The sequence below is a fragment of the Schistocerca serialis genome, chromosome 4 (assembly GCF_023864345.2).
Source record: "Schistocerca serialis cubense isolate TAMUIC-IGC-003099 chromosome 4, iqSchSeri2.2, whole genome shotgun sequence".
NCBI classification, from domain to species: Eukaryota; Metazoa; Arthropoda; class Insecta; order Orthoptera; family Acrididae; genus Schistocerca; species Schistocerca serialis.
The window spans coordinates 686,337,894-686,345,510 of NC_064641.1; the positions used below are offsets into that span (position 1 = coordinate 686,337,894).

Genomic DNA, 7,617 nt, shown 5'->3' on the forward strand with positions numbered 1-7,617 from the left:
GTCCGCCGTTCGGTTTCGTCGTCACACATCGGATTTGTCCGGAAAAGTTCATGCCCACTTCCCTGCTTTTTTTTTTATTTCTGCCAATAGGACAACACGAGAAACCTAGCAGTCGTAGTGTCAAAACTGCTTAGTGAAACCAAATGATGCAGTTTCTGTTGGCAGCGAAAATTGTTGCAGTTTCTGTTGGTAGCGCCGATCGCCAATTACGACTGCCTTTCCCTCCACACGTATGTTGTGCTCACCGCAATGACTAATCTTCTCAACTACACTTTTGTTCATCATTTCCAGCAATTGTTTTTGAAGAATGCCGACGGGAAGAAATAGTACACTAGTTGTTTTTTAACGCAACTGGTGTGCTATTTCCTCTCGTTGGAAATCTTGCTTTCCATTCACAAGGCCAGCACTCCCCTCCCACACTTCCCCAACTGTGCAATGAGACTTCTTCTTACAGGGTGTTTCAAAAATGACCGGTATATTTGAAACGGCAATAAAAACTAAACGAGCAGCGATAGAAATACACCGTTTGTTTCAATATGCTTGGGACAACAGTACATTTTCAGGCAGACAAACTTTCGAAATTACAGTAGTTACAATTTTCAACAACAGATGGCGCTGCGGTCTGGGAAACTCTATAGTACGATATTTTCCACATATCCACCATGCGTAGCAATAATATGGCGTAGTCTCTGAATGAAATTACCCGAAACCTTTGACAACGTGTCTGGCGGAATGGCTTCACATGCAGATGAGATGTACTGCTTCAGCTGTTCAATTGTTTCTGGATTCTGGCGGTACACCTGGTCTTTCAAGTGGCCCCACAGAAAGAAGTCACAGGGGTTCATGTCTGGCGAATAGGGAGGCCAATCCATGCCGCCTCCTGTATGTTTCGGATAGCCCAAAGCAATCACACGATCATCGAAATATTCATTCAGGAAATTAAAGACGTCGGCCGTGCGATGTGGCCGGGCACCATCTTGCATAAGCCACGAGGTGTTCGCAGTGTCGTCTAAGGCAGTTTGTACCGCCACAAATTCACGAAGAATGTCCAGATAGCGTGATGCAGTAATCGTTTCGGATCTGAAAAATGGGCCAATGATTCCTTTGGAAGAAATGGCGGCCCAGACCAGTACTTTTTGAGGATGCAGGGACGATGGGACAGCAACATGGGGCTTTTCGGTTCCCCATATGCGCCAGTTCTGTTTATTGACGAAGCCATCCAGGTACAAATAAGCTTCGTCAGTAAACGAAATGCTGCCCACATGCAAATCGCCGTCATCAATCCTGTGCACTATATCGTTAGCGAATGTCTCTTGTGCAGCAATGGTAGCGGCGCTGAGGGGTTGCCGCGTTTGAATTTTGTATGGATAGAGGTGTAAACTCTGGCGCATGAGACGATACGTGGACGTTGGCGTCATTTGGACCGCAACTGCAACACGGCGAACGGAAACCCGAGGCCGCTGTTGGATCACCTGCTGCACTAGCTGCGCGTAGCCCTCTGTGGTTGCCGTACGCGGTCGCCCTACCTTTCCAGCACGTTCATCCGTCACGTTCCCAGTCCGTTGAAATTTTTCAAACAGATCCTTTATGTATCGCTTTTCGGTCCTTTGGTTACATTAAACCTCCGTTGAATACTTCGTCTTGTTGCAACAACACTGTGTTCTAGGCGGTGGAATTCCAACACCAGAAAAATCCTCTGTTCTAAGGAATAAACCATGTTGTCTAGAGCACACTTGCACGTTGTGAACAGCACGCGCTTACAGCAGAAAGACGACGTACAGAATGGCGCACCCACAGACTGCGTTGTCTTCTATATCTTTCACATCACTTGCAGCGCCATCTGTTGTTGAAAATTGTAACTACTGTAATTTCGAAAGTTTGTCTGCCTGAAAATGTACTGTTGTCCCAAGCGTATTGCAACAAACGGTGTATTTCTATCGCTGCTCGTTTAGTTTTTATTGCCGTTTCAAATATACCGGTCATTTTTGAAACACCCTGTATGTGTCACATATACTTGCTTCATATAGTGAAAGAGAAAGACTTGACGTGATGAAAGCTCAAAAAGTAGCAAGACTCCTTCACACAGGCAAAGTAAAATTTCACAATTTCAAAAGAACGACTTCAAATATGTACCGAAAATAGAGTAAAAATATAATATAAAATAAAAATATCGGCACTCGTTATTGCCATTTAGATATCGATATACCGGGTGAAAATATCGCCGTGTATATCGACGTTTTTTGAACAATATGTATCGATACATCGATATATCGATGGTTTATCAGCTCTGGTACACATACATGCTGCTTCTCTGTGCTGTAATATCTTTTCTCAACCGCCGTATACTGCTGGCGAGCCACCCAGAGGATTCTTCCTGTGTCCTCGAATGCAGAAACAGTTGCTTAGCAGGCATTTGCAGAGTCCTGACCAGGTTATGCTGTAGATGGTACCTTTGCTGAACACCCACAATACAGACTTCTTTAATCAAGGTGTCCCCCAAATTATAAATAGTTGGGACAATTAAGTTGCATAGAGTGAGATTATGTAGAAAAGTGATTACAGTTTCATGGTCGCGCTTTGTTTTTTGTTGATAATTGAACTTTTATGACTACCGCTTGCATTATAGGGGTCGTAGTTAATAGAGATGAAACGACTGAACTCTTGTTCTTCTTTCTGCCTATCCATTAGTACATGTATGTAGTAGCTGCATTGTACTTGGTAATCCTTCGCGTACCTTCACATTATCTAGTTAAGACATTCTTCTTCGTGCTGTTCTTCTTTCACCCTCAACCTTCCGTTCGATTATCAACTGTAGCTATATACACTCCTGGAAATTGAAATAAGAACACCGTGAATTCATTGTCCCAGGAAGGGGAAACTTTATTGACACATTCCTGGGGTCAGATACATCACATGATCACACTGGCAGAACCACAGGCACATAGACACAGGCAACAGAGCACGCACAATGTCGGCACTAGTACAGTGTATATCCACCTTTCGCAGCAATGCAGGCTGCTATTCTCCCATGGAGACGATCGTAGAAATGCTGGATGTAGTCCTGTGGAACGGCTTGCCATGCCATTTCCACCTGGCGCCTCAGTTGGACCAGCGTTCGTGCTGGACGTGCAGACCGCGTGAGACGACGCTTCATCCAGTCCCAAACATGCTCAATGGGGGACAGATCCGGAGATCTTGCTGGCCAGGGTAGTTGACTTACACCTTCTAGAGCACGTTGGGTGGCACGGGATACATGCGGACGTGCATTGTCCTGTTGGAACAGCAAGTTCCCTTGCCGGTCTAGGAATGGTAGAACGATGGGTTCGATGACGGTTTGGATGTACCGTGCACTATTCAGTGTCCCCTCGACGATCACCAGTGGTGTACGGCCAGTGTAGGAGATCGCTCCCCACACCATGATGCCGGGTGTTGGCCCTGTGTGCCTCGGGCGTATGCAGTCCTGATTGTGGCGCTCACCTGCACGGCGCCAAACACGCATACGACCATCATTGGCACCAAGGCAGAAGCGACTCTCACCGCTGAAGACGACACGTCTCCATTCGTCCCTCCATTCACGCCTGTCGCGACACCACTGGAGGCGGGCTGCACGATGTTGGGGCGTGAGCGGAAGACGGCCTAACGGTGTGCGGGACCATAGCCCAGCTTCATGGAGACGGTTGCAAATGGTCCTCGCCGATACCCCAGGAGCAACAGTGTCCCTAATTTGCTGGGAAGTGGCGGTGCGGTCCCCTACAGCACTGCGTGGGATCCTACGGTCTTGGCGTGCATCCGTGCGTCGCTGCGGTCCGGTCCCAGGTCGACGGGCATGTGCACCTTCCGCCGACCACTGGCGACAACATCGATGTACTGTGGAGACCTCACGCCCCACGTGTTGAGCAATTCGGCGGTACGTCCACCCGGCCTCCCGCATGCCCACTATACGCCCTCGCTCAAAGTCCGTCAACTGCACATACGGTTCACGTCCACGCTGTCGCGGCATGCTACCAGTGTTAAAGACTGCGATGGAGCTCCGTACGCCACGGCAAACTGGCTGACACTGACGGCGGCGGTGCACAAATGCTGCGCAGCTAGCGCCATTCGACGGCCAACACCGCGGTTCCTGGTGTGTCCGCTGTGCCGTGCGTGTGATCATTGCTTGTACAGCCCTCTCGCAGTGTCCGAAGCAAGTATGGTGGGTCTGACACACCGGTGTCAATGTGTTCTTTTTTCCATTTCCAGGAGTGTATTTGGCGTTCCGTAAGCCATGTCCTAGACATGCAGTCCTTCTTCTATTAAACGTTCCTAGTGATTTTCGCTGTTTGTGTATTCTTCGAAACACTCCGGTGTTAGTTACTCTTGATTCTACGGTACTTTAAGGATTTTACGGTAAATCCAAATTTCAGAGGCCTTGCTCTTCGTTGCTGTTGGCTTATTCACTGTCCATCCATCAGAAGGGTAAAGGGGGAATCTCAGGCCAGATGTCGCATCTTGCAGTTCGAACTGTAAGGTTAAGGTCTAGGTCTGCACTTGAGTTTCTTGACCGCGTTCCCAGGTACTTAAACCTGTCTGCTCTTTGTATTAAGAAGCCATTGCATTTGCAAACATTCGGGCTGTCGTGCGTCAATCATAAAATGTGTCTTTTTAGTGTTGTTCAAAAATTTCAAACGGCTCTGAGCACAGTCCCCTAGAACTTAGAACTACTTAAACCTAACTAACCTAAGGACATCACACACATCCATGCCCGAGGCAGGATTCGAACCTGTGACCGTAGCGGTCGCGCGGTTCCAGACTGTAGCGCCTAGAACCGCTCGGCCACCCCGGCCGGCTTTTGGTGTTGTCATTCAGACCTAGATTACTGCTATAATCTTGTGTTACGTTGACGAGTTATTGAAGATCTTATAAATTATCAGTGATCAAAGCATATCATCAGCACAGCGTATGTTGTTGATGATAAGTGTATTAATGGCTCTGAGCACTATGGGACTTAACATCTCAGGTCATCAGTCCCCTAGAACTTAGAACTACTTAAATCTAACTAAGGACACCACAAACATCCATGCCCGAGGCAGGATTCGAACCTGCGACAATAGCGGTCGCGCGGTTCCAGACTGAAGCGCCTAGAACCGCTCGGTCACCAGCGGCCGGCTAACTGCATTAATCTTTAGGCCTTTTTCTGTATCACCAGGTGCTTTCTGTAAGATACTTTCAGAGTGGTAGAACGCATCCTTGTCGGATGCATGCACAGATTGACGTTATTACCAACTTAACCTGTGCTGTCTGATTCCAGCATAAATTCTCTAAGCAGAGGATGTCTTTCTGATCTACAAGGGTTGCACAGAATGCAATGCACCGCATTTTTTTTTTCTTTCAACAATTCTTTATTGAACATAATGAGAATTACACACATGAAAAAATTGTGTTTTATCTACACAACCTATTTGTCCACGTAATCTCCATCCCATTCTGTGTCCTTCCTCCAGCGCGAAACAAGGGCGTTTCTACTCTATAGGTATTATTCATTGTCCTGGTGGCGGAGCCAGTACTTCAGTGTGTGAATCACCTCCTCATCGCCATCTGAATATCTTCCACGAATGGCATGTTTTAATGGCCCAAACAAGCGGAAGTCCGAGAGGGCTAGGTCAGAGCTGTAGCGTGTATATAACACTGTCCAACCCTGTTTTGCGATGTGTTCAACAGTTCTCAGACTTTTGTGGGACCGAGCGCTATCGTGTTGCAGTAAAACATCTCCTCGGCTGCTGTGGCGCCGAAGCAGCCGGGAGCGCGCTTGAGTTTTATTAATGTGTTGACGTATCCTTTTGAATTAATGGTACCGTCTCTTGGCATCACTTCAAAGAGAATCACACCTTCACAGTCTCAGAACAGGGTGATCATGACCTTACCGGCGGAAGCAGTTGCTTTGAAGTTTTTCTTCTGTGAGGAGTGGGAAGGGCGCCATTCCATCGACTGTCGTTGTTTATCGGGCTCAAAATGGTGAATCCAGGTTTCATCACCTGTCACAATCCGGGACAAGAAAGCCTCCCTCTCGGCTTCAAAACGTTGCGACAAGTCAAGAAAATATTTTTTCCGAGCGATTTCTGGTCCACCGTTAGACGCTGCGGGACCCATCCTGCACACAGTTTTAAACATTAAAGACTGTGGATAATTACATGCACATTTCCTTTGCTGATTGACAGATTTCTAGTCGTAATGCGTCTGTCCTCACGAATGACATCAGCTCGCTGCAACATCTCAGGTGTGACAGCCGTGGATGGCCTCCCCGGCCGTTGCAAATCGTGGAGCTCAGCCGAACCGGCTTCTGATGACCTCACCCTCCATGTCCATCGACTAACTGTACTTCTGTCGACTGCAGGTGCTCCATAGAGCGCTTGTGAATATTCCCCACAGTTTCTTTCTCTGCGGTGAGAAATTCAATGACGGCACGTTGCTTGTAACGTACATCAGCTACAGACGCCATTTTGAAACTGTCCTGCAGCTACGCTATCTGCCGGAAGTGACGGAAACTTGGCGCGCTCACTCAGGAGACTCCAAATAATACATACGTAACGTTCCGCATTCGTAGCATTGTTTTCGGGTTAGAAAAAAAAAATGCGGTGCATTACTTTCTGAGCAAACCTCGTAAATCCATTCTCTTAAGATGTTCCGTAAGTTTATGACATTGTACTCTGTAGAAGTATTTTTCACAATGAATAAACCACAGGCGACATTTTTATCTCATTAATAGCTGTTTTACACTAAAACATATGGTGCAGCTACTCATTCTCTTGTACCTAAACCGGGTCCCACCAATGAGTTTCTCACATCTTTTTCATATAATTTTTGTCGGATGACTTTCAGAAATATTTTCAAGGAATGATTCATAAGACTGAAGGGCAACGACCTTGCCGCAGTGGATACACCGGTTCCCGTGAGATCACCGAAGTTAAGCGCTGTCGGGCGTGGTGGGCACTTGGATGGGTGACCATCCAGGCAGCCATGCGCTGTTGCCATTTTTCTGGGTGCACTCGGCCTCGTGATGCCAATTGAGGAACTACTCGACCGAATAGTAGTGGCTTCGGTCAAGAATACCATCATAACGAGCGGGAGAGCGGTGTGCTGACCCCACGCCCCTCATATCCGCATCCTCCAGTGAGGATGACACGGCGGTCGGGTGGTCCCGGTAGGCCGCCCGTGGCCTGAAGACGGAGAGTGCTCATAAGACTAACGAGTCTATGATCTTCACATTTTAGAGCCTTCTTTTTGTGCAAAGGAACGAAAGCTGATAATAGCCATTGCGCAGGATAATTAATGATCTGTATTGTAAATTTTGTTAAAAACTTTGTCTTAGACTCCGATACCTTCTTCATAAAGAAGTTTGATGAGTTCTACAGGAATTTAAGAAAAACAGTAAGTGTAGTAAATCGAAAAGATAATGACAAAAAACATTTTTGGCTGTGCATCCGTGGGCGTAAGGGTGGGGAGAGGAGGATGCGGAAGAATATGGTTGGTGCTAGAGCAGTAGGCGGGCGCTAAACGGAGGCCTTCCCTTGGCTGTTGTATGCTAGAGCCCTTGACCAGCTACCGGAGGCTGTGGCGAGGTTCAGGCCAAGAGCTGAGAGC

The 7,617-nt window shown here is 47.4% G+C and overlaps 1 pseudogene; it reads left to right on the plus strand.

Annotated features, from left to right (window-relative positions):
* Positions 1-6,889: 6,889 nt before the first annotated feature.
* Positions 6,890-7,007, plus strand: LOC126476077 (5S ribosomal RNA; annotated as a pseudogene).
* Positions 7,008-7,617: the final 610 nt, after the last annotated feature.